The 16421-nt window shown below is 44.9% G+C and overlaps 1 protein-coding gene across 6 annotated transcripts in view; it reads right to left on the reverse strand.

The window, feature by feature from the left end:
• The window catches only part of ARHGAP28 (Rho GTPase activating protein 28), a 106837-nt gene that overhangs the window by 49219 nt on the left and 41197 nt on the right, over positions 1-16421 (reverse strand). For 2 of the 6 annotated variants that reach the window (XM_090039724.1, XM_090039725.1), the window contains exon 2: positions 15195-15342. The exons of the other annotated variants lie outside the window; for them this stretch is intronic. The gene's annotated coding sequence lies outside the window, so the exon portion shown is untranslated. The remainder of the gene's footprint in view (positions 1-15194; positions 15343-16421) is intronic. 6 annotated transcript variants of the gene reach the window in all.

A 16421-nucleotide genomic window follows, 5' to 3' on the forward strand; every position in this document is an offset into this window, starting at 1 on the left:
CCTATAATTCTCCACCCACACACACCCGAAAGGGACTTCTACCTCTTCAGTTCTTTTGTAAGCAACCAACAAAGCCCTTTTTATAACTGGCATTTAAAGTCAACAATTTCCCCTGTTAATTGTAAACAAACTGAATGTCTTCACTATGAGCTGTTAGAAAGCTGACATTTCTTGGCAAGTTTTATTTAAACTCTGCTTTCAAATATGGGCATTGTTTTTCAAGAGAATATGCAATTTTAACTATGTGTCATTCACCTCTAGGGTGCACATATTGTGAAGCCTATGGCCTATGCTACTACTGTTATCCTTTTTTAACCAAGAGCTCAGCTAGTATTCTAGATTTTGTGGGTTTTTTTGTTAGAAGAAAAAGCAGATAAATGAGTCAGGCATGTCTCTGATGTAATTGTATTTATTTACAAAAAAATACACAACGTTCTGTTTCCCTGAACACAGTCATAACTAAACAACTGGAAGCAATTTTTTTGCTCAAGCTTTTTTTAGCTCAGCCCTCTACCTAACCCATTCACTCATTAGCCTTTCTTTTGAACTCACGTTTCCAGTGATTCTTTTACTTACTTTTTAGTTGCTTCTTTCTCTCTTGCTGGTCACTTTGCTCATGGACATACAAACCTCCATCAAACAATACTTATTGAAACTCCTCTGCCCACATAACTCTGCCTGATCAAAGCAGGCAGCTCTGATAGCTGAACCATGAGGAGTCTATCTCATTACATAAACTGACTTATCCTGAATAAAGGAAATCTATCAAACTTATCAAATTCAGTAAAGTCACTGTCAGCTTCCACCGGAACAGCAGCATGCAACTGAAAAGCAACATACCAGGGCACAAAACTGCAAGAATGCTGCTAATGATTATTTCACTATTAATTTTCACAAAGCATTATTTCAACATTTTGTAGAACAGAATTCCAAATTCATGTCAGCCTCACAGCTCTTCAGTAAAGTGCTGCTGTTAAATAATCTGAGATCTCATAACAGCATATTAACAAGACTTGATTATTTTCCGGCTAACTACAGGCCCATTAGCCTGACTTCTATCCTGGGGAAGATCTTAGAAAAGTTTATTAAGGAGGCCATCCTTGAGGGACTGGCCCAGGTTAACATTCTAAGGAACAGCCAGCATGGGTTTGTTGCGGGTAGGTCTTGTTTGACCAATCTCATTTCCTTCTATGACCAGGTGACCTATCACCTGGACAAGGGAGAAGAGATTGATGTCTTATATCTTGACTTCAAAAAAGCTTTTGATCTGGTATCCCATGATCACCTCTTGGCCAAACTGGCCGGTTGTGGCTTTGGCTCCACCACGATCTGCTGGCTGGGAAATTGGCTTCGTGGTCGGACCCAGAGGGTTGTGATTGATGGCAGTCACTCATCATGGTGCCCTGCGACCAGTGGGGTCCCTCAAGGCTCTGTCTTGGGACCCATACTGTTCAACATCTTCACTAACGATGTGGAGATTGGAGTCAGGAGTGGACTGGCCAAGTTCGCCGATGACACCAAACTTTGGGGCAAAGCATCCACACCAGAAGATAGGCGGGTGATCCAGGCTGACCTGGACAAGCTCAGCAAATAGGCAGACGAGAACCTGATGGTGTTTAACACCGAAAAATGCAAGGTTCTCCACCTTGGGAGGAAAAACCTGCAGCACCCTTATAGGCTCGGCAGTGCTACATTGGTTAGCACTACAGAAGAAAAAGACTTGGGGGTCATCATTGACCACAAGATGAACATGAGCCTCCAATGCGATGCTGCGGCTAGTAAAGCGACCAAAATGCTGGCGTGCATCAATAGATGCTTCTCGAGCAAATCTCGGGACGTCATTCTCCCCTTGTACTCGGCCTTAGTGAGGCCGCAGCTGGAGTACTGCGTCCAGTTTTGGGCTCCACAATTCAAAAAGGATATGGAGAAGCTTGAGAGAGTCCAGAGGAGAGCCACGCGCATGATCAGAGGTCAGGAAAACAGATCTTACGATGACAGGCTGAGAGCCATGGGACTCTTTAGCCTGGAAAAGCGCAGGCTCGGGTGATCTGATGGCCACCTACAAGTTTATTAGGGGTGACCACCAGGATCTGGGGGAACATCTGTTCACCAGAGCGCCTTAAGGGATGACGAGGTCGAACGGTCACAAACTCCTGCAAGACTGTTTCAGGCTGGACACAAGGAAGAATTTCTTTACTGTCCGAGCCCCCAAGGTCTGGAACAGTCTGCCAGCGGAGGTGGTTCAAGCGCCTACATTGAACACCTTCAAGAGTAAATTGGATGCTTATCTTGCTGGGATCCTATGACCCCAGCTGACTTCCTGCCCTTTGGGCAGGGGGCTGTACTCGATGATCTCCCTTCCAGCCCTAATGTCTATGAAATCTATGAAATCTATGAAATTTTATTAAAAAACAGGATTCCCAGCACTTATCACTTCCTAGTGTTCTCTAAAGCAGGAATCAACTTTAGAGATTACTTCAGGAGTCAGCAGGCCAAAATTACCCATCTCTGCCTGAGGCAGGCCAGCCCTTCCAACATGGCCACTGCCATTGCTGCTTCTTTTTGCTGCCCTGCCACTGCTGCTTCCTTACTGACTATGCAAAGCCCCTGACGTGGAAAGGCTGCTGAAGCACTAGCTCTGTAGGCTGGGTAGAATGGCTCCATAGGCTGAATCCAGGCTGCAGGCAATAGGCTACTGACCCTGCTGTAAAGTAAGTACTGTAAGTACTGTAATTAAGGGCACTTTTCTATGTGCTGTGACACATTCTGATTAGAATGCATTGGAGCAGACTTGAGTCTGCTGGAGCGTTTTAATCAGAGTGCTCCAGTGTGCTGCAGTGTCTCGTGTATTCAGCATCCCTGTGTTTGAAAATGGCAGGGCTGCTTTCGCTAAAGCTTGTTGAACAATGTATGAGACACTGCAGGTGTTTAAATTAGAGTGGCTCCCAAGATCTGCTCTAATTAAAACACCCCCTCCCACCCCACAGCATGTGTACAGACACCTCAATATTTTTCATCTCCTGATATCTTTCTCAAAATAAATAAATCAGACAAAAAAAGGCCCTCCAGATAACCCCCCAAATCGTATTTGTCTTATAATATTTTTGATTTACTAAAATTATGCTTGTTTGCTTAATCATTAATCAGCTACAATTCTCTCACATATTTGTGGCACCCAATGTGGTTTATGATCATAGATTGGGTCTCACTTTTGCAGATGTTCACTCAGTGCCAGGGGCTGTGCCTTAAACTTGATCTAAGAAAGTCCAGGTGGGAGAAGGGGCAAGCAGGACTTGGGGGGTAGGGACTAGCAGGTCCACAGTGGAGTTTGGCAGGTTTGGTGAAAAGTTGGTGTTGTCCATCTGGGAGCGGTAGGGCTTGGAGGGGCTAAAAAAAGCTTGTTCAGGGTTGGGTAGGGGGAGAGGAAATGAGCAGCCCTGAGGCTGGTGTGAGCAGCTGGACTTTCCCAACTTTGGGGTTGTTCTCCAAACATGTACAGACATTTGCTAGATTTTTCTAACCCTTTCCTGATCTAATCTAACTCACCTCCTCCAGTGAACTAAAATCATTCTGGCCATTTTTGACCTCACCTACTTCCCCAAATGTCTGTACAGATCAACATTGAGAGGTTAGGTACAGACATTCAGGGAGGTTAGGGGAATGTTAGATTGAATTAAATATAGCCACTCAATCTAAGGTAAATTGGGATGTAGGGAGCAGGTGGAGGCGTTGCAGGGATTGAGGATTCTATGGGCGTGGGGGCAGGGGAGGCTGGCAGGGTCCAAAAGCAGCTTCATAGTTGGTAGGGTCAGAAGGGATCTGAGCATATCATCAAATCTGACCCCCTGCCATGGGCAGGAAAGAATGCTGGGGTCAAATGACCCCGGCAAGGTGTCTATCTAGTCTCCTCTTAAAGACTCCCAGGGTAGGACCGAGGACCACTTCCCTTGGAAGTTGGTTCCAGATCCTACCCACCCTGACAGTGGAGTAGTGCCTCCTGATATCTAGCCTGAATCTACTCTCCGTCAACTTATGGTTGTTATTCTTTGTTACTCCTAGTAGTGCTTGGGGGAACAGGGACTTTCCCATTGCCTGCTAGTCCCCCCTTGGCAACTTTATAGATGGCCACCGGCTCCCCTCTCAGCCTTCGCTTGTGGAGGCTGAACAGGTTCAGGTCTCGTAGCCTCTCCTCATAGGGCCTGCGATCATGTGAGTGACCCTCTGATCATGTGAGTGACCCCGTTGCCCTCTGATCATGTGAGTGACCCTCCTTTGGACCCTCTCTAAGTTGTCCGCATCCCTCCTGAAGTGCGGCACCCAGAACTGGACACAGTACTCCAACTGTGGCCTGATCAATGTCATATAGAGGGGAAGAATCACCTCCTTGGACCTGCTCGTGATGCATCTGTGGAGGCATGACAAAGTGCGGTTAGCCATCCTGACTGCATACCCCCATCGGTGGCCCATGTTCACCTTGGAGTCCATAATAACAAAGCCAGCAGGCCAAGGCACTTAAGGGAGCCCAGCCCTGCCCCAGCCCTGGTACAATCTGTGAGCAAGGCAGGAGCCCCCAAGGAGACACTTGTTTACCTGTGCACAAATGACAGGAGCTTGGGGAATAAGCAGGAGGAACTCATCCTCCTGCTTAATGCAAATAATTATGACATCATAGGGATAACGGAGACCTGGTTGGACTCCACCCATGACAGGACCATGGCTATACATGGCTATACCTTGTACAGGAGAGATCCAGTAGATAAAAGGGGTGGGGGTATAGCTCTCTATGTTAAGGATAGTTACGCGTCCCTGCAAGCTGATGTTGGCGACCAGGGTGGATGACTGGAGACCCTCTGGGATAAAATCTGTGGGGAACATGGCATAGGGGACACAACAGTGGGAGTCTACTACAGACCTCCCACCCAAAGTCAAGAGCTTGATAAGGAGTTCGCCCGGGATCTGGCTGAGGCCACATGCTCCAGGACCATGGTTGTCATGGGTGACTTCAATTACCCGGACAGCTCGTGGGAGAATCACTCAGCAATATCCAAACGGTCACAAAGCTTCCTTTCATGCGTGGATGATCTCCACCTGACTCAAGAAGTCTATGGGCCAGCGAGAGGTAAAGTGCTGCTCGACCTGGTATTGGCTACTGGGGATGACCTAATCGGTGACCTAGTGATCAATGGGAAGCTGGGTGACAGTGACCACGAGCTGATCACCATCACCATCTGCCATAAAGTTGGCAAGTCGGTCAGCAACACGGAACTCCTTGACTTCAGGAAAGCTGACTTTGACAAGTGCAGGAGGCTTGTCAGTGGATCCCTAAGGGACTACAACCCCAGGGGGAGGGGAGTTCAGGAAGAGTGGTTGCTCCTCAAGGAAGTGACCCTCAATGCACAAGCTAATTCTATTCCATCTCGGAGGAAAGGCAGCAAGAGGGCACAGCAGCCCCCCGGCTCTCCAGGGATCTAGCAGACCTTCTGAAGCTAAAAAGAAAAGCCTACAAAGGATGGAGGATGGGATTCACTTCCAAGGAGAAATATTCTGTACTGGTCCAGTCCTGCAGGGAGCAAACCAGGAAAGCCAAGGCTGCAAGTGAACTCCAACTAGCTTGAAGCATCAAGGACAATAAAAAGTCCTTTTCCAGATATGTGAGGAGTTGGAGGATAAGCAAGAGCCACGTTGGACCCCTGTGGAACCAGATGGGACAGGTGACAACTGACGCCCAGGAAAAAGCCAACCTATTAAATGGGTACTTTGCATCGGTCTTCCATCAGTCCCATGGGTCACCCATGCCAACCATGGGACAGGGATGTCCGGGTGAGGGAGATCCCCTGCCCTCCATTAATGCTGACCTCATGAAGGAACACCTTGAGAGGCTGGATACCTTCAAGTCAGCTGGCCCTGACAATCTACACCCCAGGGTACTCAAGAAGCTGGCTAGCATTATAGCCCAGCCTCTGGCACAGATCTTTGAAAACTCCTGGCACTCTGGTGAAGTGCTCAAAGACTGGAAGAAGGCCAATGTGGTGCCTATCTTCAAGAAAGGGAGGAAAGTGGCTCCAGCTAATTCTAGGCCCATCAGCCTGACTTCTATCCTGGGGAAGGTCTTAGAAAAGTTTATTAAAGAGGCCACCCTTAATGGACTAAAAGAGTTGGCTGATGTCATAGCAGGACCAATGGTGAGGATATTTGAGAACTCGTGGTGTTCAAGAGAGGTTCCTGAAGATTGGAAGAGGGTCAATGTGGTGCTTATCTTCAAGAAAGGAAGGAAGGAAGATCCAGGAAACTACAGGCCAATCCATTTGACCTTAATCCCTGGAAAGATCTTGGAAAAAATCATCCAAGAAACCATCAACAATTGTCTAATAAAAAGCAACATTCTGAGAGAGAGCCAAAATGGTTTTGTAGCGGGTAGGTTTTGCCTGACCAACCTCATTTCCTTCTATGACCAGGTAATATATCTCCTGGTCAAAGAAGAAGAACTTGATGTCATATATTTAGATTTCAAAAAAGCCTTTGACTTGGTCTCCCATGATGTCCTTGTGGTAAAATTGAGGAACTGTGTCCTCAACAACCTTACAGTCCAATGCTTGGGGAAATGGCTCCATGGTTGGACCCAGAAAGTGATAGTCGATGGAACAGAGTCAACATGGTGCATGGTGACCAGTGGTGTCCCTTGGGCTCAGTACTCGAACCAGTACTCTATAATATATTCATAAATTAAATGGATTCAGATGTCAGAAGCAGACTGGCTAAGTTCACAGATTACACCAAATTCATGGGTGTGTGGTCATGCTAGAGGATAGGCTGGCAATTCAGGCTGACCTAAACAAGATAGCAAGGTAGATGGGTCAAAACCTGATGACATTCAACACAGAGAAATGCAAGGTGCTCCACCTCAGGAGAAAAAACCCACAACATATTTATAGGCTAGGCAGTACTATATGTACTAGCACCATGACTGAAAGAGACTTGGGGGGTCATGACTGACCACAAGATGAACATGAGCCACCAATATGCTGCCACGGCCAGCAAAGCAAATAAAACTCTAGTTTGCATCTACCGATGCAGCTCAAGCAAGACCCAAGAAGTCATCCTCCAATTTTACTTGGCCTTGGTGAGGCTGCAGCAGGAGTACTCATCCAATTTTGGAAAGGATGTGGAGAAGCTTGAGAGAGTCCAAAGGAGAGCCAAGCGCATGATTAAAGGTCAAGAGAAGAGCCCTTATGAGGAGAGGTTGAGAGGCTTGGGACTCTTCAGCCTGGAGAAGCGAAGGCTCAGAGGTGACTTGGTTGCAGCCTATAAGTATATAAGAGGTGTGCATCAGGAACTGGGAGAATGTCTATTCACCAGGGTACTCAAGGGAAGACAAGATATAATGGTCACAAACTGCAGGAAGACCATTTAGACTAGACATAAGGAAAAACTTATTTACTGTCTGAGTCCCCAGAGTCTGGAATAGACTCCCTCCAGAAGTGGTGCAAGCACCTACTTTGGATGCCTTTAAGAAACATTTGGATGCTTATCTTGCTGGGGTCATTTGACCCCAGCTGACTTCCTGCCCCTGGGTAGGGGGCTGGACCCGATGATCTTGCAAGCTTCCTTTCAGCCCTAATGTCTATGAATCTATTATTCTATGGTTCATGGGGGCATTGTCTGTTTGGGAAGAGAAAGAAGGAGCTAAAAATAGCCTGGTTCAGGTAAGGGGTTTGCCCTGGGGCTGGGGCTAGTGGCTGGGCTTTCCCAGCCCCAGGGCTATGCTGGCAACTGCACAGAAAGAAGTTCAGTTAGATTAGTCTCATTGGATCTGAGTTAAATTATTCTACCTCTGAGATACATTTAACTTAGACTGGGTTAGCCATTTTTGAACTGATCTAACTGTCCTGAACTTCTATATATTTTGCATGTAGATCCACCTAACTAGTGTAAGGTCTATCCCAGGCTGAACTAAGTTATATTGGGTGGCCATTTTTAATGCAATCTAACTTTCCCTTAACCTAGAGGTGGGTAAAATATGGCCTATGGGACAGAACTGGCCTACCAGGCAATTTCATCTGGCCCACAGGTGCCCACAAACTAATTGTATCCCACCCAGCCTGTGCACCTGACCTCCCATCCTTGTGGGTAGAAGGTCCTGGCCCACCAAGCAGCAGCTTCCATGTGGAGCTGCCAGCTCCACTGTGCAGGGCCTTCCCCCAGTGGTGCACAGGTGTTAGGAGCTGCGTGTGCACTGCATGGGGCCCAGCATGGGGCCCTGCATGATAGAGGTGGGCCAGCTTGACTGACTGCGCTCCTTGCAATCATGTGCAGCACTGGCTGGAGCCATGCACTTCTGGGAGGCAGCATCTGTGTGGGGCACAAGTGCTCCAACCTGTCACCTGCTGCTGCTACCAGTGGTGGGGTCTGTGTACCATGGGGGGGAAGTGTGTGGGAAGTCTCCATATCCCCCCATCCGCCCTCACACCCCACAAATGCCACACACCGACACTCTCCCCTCACAACCCTCCCAACATACACCCCCAACATATCCTATTGCCCCCCCATACAGCGACATGCCCTCACAGACCTCACCACAACCCCCACCACATCCCACCATACACACACTCCCACCCCCAGCCTCACCTCACACCCTCCACACACAATATAGAAGAGTAAGACTTTATTTCTGAGTTATTATGCAACCATCTCTATATACCCTATGCATATGTAAATCACAACAAAAATATTTTTTATAATAACATTAAAATATGTTACAGTAGGCATTTGACTTTTAGTGTATAATATGGCTTTTTTCTGGTTCCAAGGTGGCAACTCTCCCCTCCCAAAAGGAGTACTTCTGACGGGGGGGGGGGGGGGGGTAGGGGGGAGACTTGGGGGCAAGGCAGGGAACTTCCCGTGACAAAGGTTAGGGGTGGGACTTCTGGTCCCAACATGGTGACCAGGGGGTGGGGCACCTGTCAAGGGGCAGAGCCCTTGGCAGCTCACCAAAACTCATTAAGCAGCTTTTCAGTCAAAATAATTGCCTGCCCCTGCCCTAACCTTTCTGAATGTCTGTTCTCAGTCCGATGGTCTTAACCCTATGTAGGTCAATCTACTGTTAGGTTTAGGTCAACATAAGTGTAACATCTTTACATAAGCCCTAGTCATTATTAGGAGTTAGTAAGGTTCAGTTTTACTATCTGTCACAAGTTAATGAAAAAAAAAATTCTAATGTGGCGGCTATCTTTTGTTTATAAAGAGAAGTAGCAGTCTTGTTAACATATTAATGGGTGATACTGTAACCAAGCAGTTGAGTATGTGTAAGAATCTATCTCTGTAAGCATTCAGCCAGTCACAGTCAGAGCCCCTGAGTGTGAAGGAGTTGCTCTGTCAGGTGTATCATGGCCCAAAGAGACAGCAGGAAGGCAAGAAGAGTTGGTTCATAGCCCACACAGACTTGCTTTCATACTGCATGTGTTGGCCCAGTGCACCAGAAAGGATGTACTGCATCCATCATGAACGCTGAGTGCCCCAGAGGCTGGGGGGACACAGTGTGCTCCTGCAGGTGGCCACAGTGCTGTCAGCAGAGGGGGGTGGAGGTGGCAAGTGCTGACTCCCTGCAGATGCTACCGGCAGTGTCAGCAGCGAAGGCGGGATGATGGTGAGCGGCAACTGCCCACAGGCACCGTTGGCAGCGCCTTTTTGCAGGTTGTGGACCACCACACACAGGGGTTGCATGTGTACCCACGTGCACACCCTACGGGTTGCCAGTGACACCCACTGAATGATTACAGGCTGATTCTGGAGGGGAGTCTATTTACACTTCACTCTCAAAGCAATGCAGTCCCTAAATGGCATGTCTTGCCAAACTTAAGAGTTCCCTCCATCTGTTACCCTTCCCTTTACTTAGTGAGTTAGAAAAAGATGTTTTCCAGCAACCATATTAGAAAGCATCTTTTCGCTAGAGTTTCCACTTAAAAGTCAAATGTGCCAGTTTACATTTTTAAAGACACAAACAAGGGCTATTTTAGGTATAGATTTTAAGGGATAGGGTCAAGAATAAAATGAGCATGTTCAATAAGACCTTTTGTAGGAAGCATTTTGAAGAGACCAAATCCTCTCGTAAGTGGCAGCTTTTAACGTATACATTTTAAACAGAATTTTTTTAACCTGCAGTTAAAGGCTATCTGCACAAAGGAAACAAGTTTTTCTGATCCTTGGTATATGCTTAAACAAACTCACGTAATGAACTAATTGTATTAGCCCATGTTCATGCTTTATATGCATTACTTTATTAAGCCTTTTGTAATTACGTTTGCAAGTTAAAGAAGTATCATTTTACATAATGCTAAATTGAAGCAAACACTTGTTAAGTGATTTGTCCAATGAAACATGGCAGCTGTGAGATATACTCAAGTAAAGAACATAAGCTCCCTGATACCCAGTTCTTGTTTTCACCCCCTAGATCACACCCCCTTCCAAGCTTATTTATTATAGTCTTAAGTATGTCTGGTATTGCATGAATGGTAAGGAGTGGAAGGAGTGTGACCTCGCACATACACTAAGCCAGATCTAATGTCTGCTCCCTCTCTCTGCAAGGACTCACACAGGCTAATGTCATCAGTGTTGTTAGCATCTCTAAAATTGGTTACAGTTGCTGCGTGGTTGTGCTTACTGCAGCAGTGAGTGCACTCGGTTTCAAATAAGTAGGCTTGGCAGAATTCAATTTTTATTGATAAACATTGATTTCACCTGTCACTCAGAGACCAATGGAAATCAATATTAATAGAAAGGGGACATACAAAGAATCTGGGAATGGGGTAAAGAAATCTAGGGCAGGAGGTGCCAGGTGTGTGCACACACACACACACACACGTACACCTATGTGGCAGCTGCTGCAGGTGGGGTGGGGGGGTCCTGGCTGCGCTGCCCAGATTTTGCTTCTCTGATAGTGGCTGAAGCAGCCGCTGCAGGAGCTGGGGGCCACACTGGGACCATTATGCTGGGGGGTGGGGGGAGGTAGAAGGGTAGGGCTGCTGGCAGCTGGGAATCTGGTGCTGTCAGCCATCTGCTCTGCCTAGGTCTCAGCTGGGGATTGGGAGCCAAACTCCTGGTGTGCCTGGCCTGACCCCTGCATGAGCAAGGCTCACTGGGAGTTGGGTCCCTGTCTCAATCATGGAGGAGCTCTGGGAGAGGCGGTGGTTGCCCAGACTGGGGTAAGAAGCAGCTGCCCTTAGGGGGCAAGTCCCACCTTGCAGGTACCAGCTGAGGGGTGGCCTGGCCCCTTGATGGCCACAGGCTCCCACCCACCTGAGCAATGTGGCCTGATCATGCTGCCTCTCCGTGTGTTTCCAGAACTCCTGCCTGCCTGACCAGCACATGGGGCTGCCCCTGGAGTCTAGCTGTTGCCCCCACACTGCCTGGAGGGGTGGGAGGCCATGGCCATCAAGGAGCTGAGCCACCCCTCCGCTGCTGCCTCCCAAGCAGGGCTGGTGCCTCCTAAGGGGCCATAGGAAAAGGGAGCTGCTACCCACCCCAGGCTGGGCAGCTGCTGCTTCTCCCAGTGTTCCCTGAGCTCTGGAGTGCTGCTGCGCTCTCTCCTGGTTTCTGGCCACCCAGCTCTTTCCGGATGAATGAACAGAATGATTTTAAAGCAGATATGCTTTATTGACTTACGGTTATTTACTTTTATATATTTTAACATGTGATTTTATAAAGCTTTAACAGAATACAGTCATTACTCAATTTTCTCTCTCACATGCCCCTCATTCTGTGCAATTATGAACATTTACATCAATTAAAAAAACCTGATAAAACCAGAGGAAATTCTTAAAAATAAACATTGATTTTAGCCATTGAAATAGAAAACAAAAGAAGTTGAATTCTGCCAAGCCTACATATAAGATAAACGTTCTCTCTGAACCTTTGAAAAAGGGAGTAGAAAAGCCACATCCACCCTTGGCTCCCAGAGTTCAAGGAGGTGTCACACCAGAGAGAAGCAAAATACATTCAGGTGCTACCACTGGATAGTATGCCTCTGCTGAGTCTCCATCCCACGGCTGTATAGCACTATATGTGACCTTCTTTGCAATTATAAACATGTAGATTAGGAAAAGGAGATTAATGTATAGGCTGATCCCGAATCTAGCCACTCTCCAGAATGTTGGATGCGAATGCCTTTGCCAGCACTTATTTATTTGTAACATGTACAGGATACAGTTACAGGTGCAACAAATCTAGGCGATCTAGAGCTCATATGAGGTTTAAATAATTCACCAAGCAAAGACAATGGCTGAGGGAAACCTACATGGGTCCGATCACTGGAGGCTGTTAAAAATATCTTAGCTCTAGAACCACAAAGTAGCTTTTCCAAGGAAGGAGAAATATGGAAGTGTTAGACACAAAAAGCTGCAAAGGGTGATGGGTCAAATGCTTCATTAATCTCAATGCAGTGTGTAAACGTACAAATATCTTCTTACCCATCTTCTTAATCTTATCTAATCATTCTAAGTTCCACTTAGTTCCAGCATTGTTGTTGTTAGGTAGGTTGTATAGTATCCTACTCTCCAAAGCACTTTTAAGGGACAAATTCAGACAGAATGGGCATGTCCTGACGAGCACACACGTACAAGGCTGAGCATTTTCCATGACACAAATTGCAGCAGCACATATTTGTGCTGCTGCTATTTGTCCCTAGGCACGCCTCTACACGTATACTCCAGTGCACGGTCAATTGGCACCTGTGCTGGCCCCAGCAGCCTTACTTGGGGTCCTGGGGCAGCAGTGGCATTGAGCCAGCTGCTTGGAGCCTAGAGCGTGGCTCTGGCTGGCTAGGCTCTGTTTCTGCGTGCCCTGTACTGCTTTTTTAACGGTGGTTTTTTTCACACCAGGGTCTCCCAGTGTAAAATAACCTGGTTCACACTGCTAAGTAGCAGCATGGTGAATGGGTACACATGCACCACGTGTGGTTTGAGGTGCCACAAACCACACACGAACGCTCGTTGGTATGCACCCCATTGCTCCATTACAGCTGAACTGATGTAACTGAAGAAAGAAACCGGCCCTTCAGCTAAACATTCAAAAGCAAAGGATCTTTCTCCCTAATTCACTGATTTGTAACATTCAGCTGAAATATATTTTTGCTATGTGAACTAAGTATGTAGAACTATAATCTCCTGATTCACTGAGTCTAATGTCCTGCTAGCACAAGCAACATTACCATAAAATACCACTCAAACTAATCATTCTTGGTGACTAGAATTTTATACATTATACCAGATGAGGTCTTACCACTTTCTTGCAGAATGAACTATACTCCTTTTACTATTGAAGACCTCTCCTGATACATCCTAGGATGTTTGATTATTCCATATCTTGTCATATTGGTAGCACATAGTCTTGTGACTACTACATTTGGTATTTTCTCCTTCTCAGTCTGTTCCAACTGAGGAGTTTAAAACAATAAATATTTCACGTTGTCCCTAAGTGCATGGCCTTGACCTCTGTATTGTGGTATTAAACTTAATTCCATTTCCATTACTGGAGTCCTTAAAGTCAGCCAATTTCTTATGAATGATATCCTGATCCACCTTTATGTTGATGATGTCCCCCTGGCATCGTGTCATCAGCAAATATCAAATCACCGGGTCCTGCTTTTTTTTTCTGGGTCCTAAATTAAAATATTAAATAAGATTGGCCCCAAGTCTGGTTGTTGAGGTATGGCCAACATAACTTCACTCCAGACTGACACTTCTTTTAACACTACTTATTGTATTTTGCATTTAGTTATATTCTTCCTTAAAACAGTTTTCTTATTGATCCTCACATTTGTTTAGAAAATAAGTTATCATATCAAAGAAAGATAATGTGTTAGCCTAGCATGGTCTATGTTTGGTTAACTCATGTGAATTTTATCCCATTTTTCACTTATTACAAAGTCTCTTTAATATTGTTTCCTTCATAAATTGCTTGAAAGCCTTGAGTACTACTGAGGTCAGATGAGAAAGCCTCTAGTTACCCAGATTATTTTTTTTCCTTTCTTAAATATAAATATTACCTTTGCTTATCTCCAAGCTTATAATATCACCCCAACTTTCAACAAGTAGTCTCCTTTATTGCTTGGTGGAACTTACTTCATGTCTCTTTGATTTTGAAATATGACATACTTGGTTTGTCAAGAAGTGTATGCACTGGGCGCCTCCAGACGAGCATGGTGGTGTGGTATGTGGCACTGCAAATACGTTGGCAGTGCCATATACCGCAGAATCTGGTGTTCTCTGCACTGCAAGTGTGTGTTACCTGAGTGTGTGCTGCTCCATTTTTCTTTTCAATGGGTTTTTTGACCCCCTGAACATCTAGGGGGTCAAAAAAACCCTCAGCGGGGAAAAAATGGAGCAGTGCGTGCTGCTGAAAAGTGGAGCCAGGATGTCTGGAGCTGTGCTGCAGTTGCTGGCCAGGCTCTGTCCAGCAGGATCACTGTGGCTATAGCCCCAGGAGGCCCCCAAGGCCCTCGGTAAGGCTGTGGGTGGTACCTGCCCGACCACACCTGGGGTAACTTGCCACATGCCAAAACAAGGATGGCACAGGCATTCCCTGGGGGCAAGGTGCACCACTGCTAGTTGTCCCTGGGAAACCAAACATTCACCCACATCTGGACATGCCCACTATGTCTTTAGTAGGGAGTCTGTTTGATAGCTTTCAAATGTATTGTTGCTTACAAAATCCCTTTAAAGCTTCCCATGATCCTTAGTTTTGAACATCAGAGCCCTATAACCATTAATGCCTTCCCTTTCTTTACAATTTTGATATCACCATTGTACACCTTCAATTTTACTTTTCTTGTATACCAAAGCTAATCCTAATCTCTAAAAATTCATGGTACTTTAGCTAACCAAGTCTAACATTTTCTGATATATATGTATAAATTGCTATACAACCCAAAGAATCATAGAAATAGACATAAATATAGCAACTGTCTAATAAACTATGCCATTATTCAAATATAAAACAAAAATTTACTTAAGTTCATTCAGTTATAATTCCCTGTACATTGTTATAGTCCCTCATATTGGGCAAATCTTATCAATTTCCCTACATTACAGCAGCAAGTATTTTGTTTAGAAATGTTTGCAGATTGGAATGAAAGAATGAAATAATCAAAAAGGAATTTTTAAAGACATTTGACTTAACTATTACTTTATCTGAGGACTTACGCTTAAATATTCCACAAAGTAGGAAACAGATTGACACTGTCACAATAAAAATCATGGGTCATTTCTTCAGAGCATGTCATTTTTTTCTGAGTTCTGTTGCCTTGATTGATTCCACTTGATCAAATGCAAAATGTTGTTTTTTGTGGTTCTAATAAAGTAGAGGTTATGAAAAAGAAAAACACAAACAAATTTACTTTTCATCATTTATATTTCTCTGTGTTATCCTGTGGCTGTAGGTTGGCTGTAAAGCAATTTTTACTTTACCCTTGGTCTGTATTTTCCATGAGATATTGTAATTTGTGGAATACTGGCTCAGTGTTACGAAATGAAGAAATGGTTGGAAGTATTTTTAGCTTAAAAAAAGATGATGTACTAATTAAATATATGAAAATAATACTCTTTTATGCCACATAAGTACACTTTTAAGGATAATATTAAAGACTTTGGAAAGTGTCCTAAATTAGAACTGTAGAATATACAGTTCTTGAGTTAGTGAGGCCACTTAATAAAACAATGTAGATGCTACATTTAGAAGAATTATTCCTATTATTTCAATCAGTGTCTGCTTCTACCTAAAAGAAATAGGTATATCTATCATCTAATGTGGCAACTGCAGGAGAATGGATTATTATCACTTTTGTTTTTAGATACTTAATATACACATCATAACCAAAGTATCCAAAACATTTTACATGTCAGAAAGCTAAGGCAAAAAATCAAACAAACAAAAAAACCCAAACAGGTCATACACGTAAAGATACAGGAAAAAAAAATACTTCTTGACCTACAGAAGTCACTGAAAATTTTGTTTTTGAGGCCAGGTTTTCATTCAGGGTTAGACATAAGATCCATACTGAAATGATATTAGAAGCTAAAATGTAAACAAGAAACAATTAGGACTAAATCAATCTCCAGAGAGTCAGAGTTTAGCTTTTATTTCAGAATTAAACAAACTATCAAATAACTTCTTCAGCCTTCAAGCCACCATTAATCGGTATTTTGTGCAAGAATTAGGACCGACATGGATCTTGTGGAAAGATTTAAAAGAGAAGATCACAGCAGACTCAAAGATTAGTCCAGGGAAACTGCATTGAAAAATAGGCACAAGAGATGTTTGTGCAATAAGCTGTTAGACATATGCACATGTCGGGTACCTCTGGTTGAGTGGTGGTGAGGGTGGAGATGACACAATAATAGTTATAAACAGGATGTCAGGGTTGAAAATGA

This window comes from Crocodylus siamensis, chromosome 3 (assembly GCF_052110815.1).
Source record: "Crocodylus siamensis isolate JL-2025a chromosome 3, ASM5211081v1, whole genome shotgun sequence".
NCBI lineage: Eukaryota > Metazoa > Chordata > Crocodylia > Crocodylidae > Crocodylus > Crocodylus siamensis.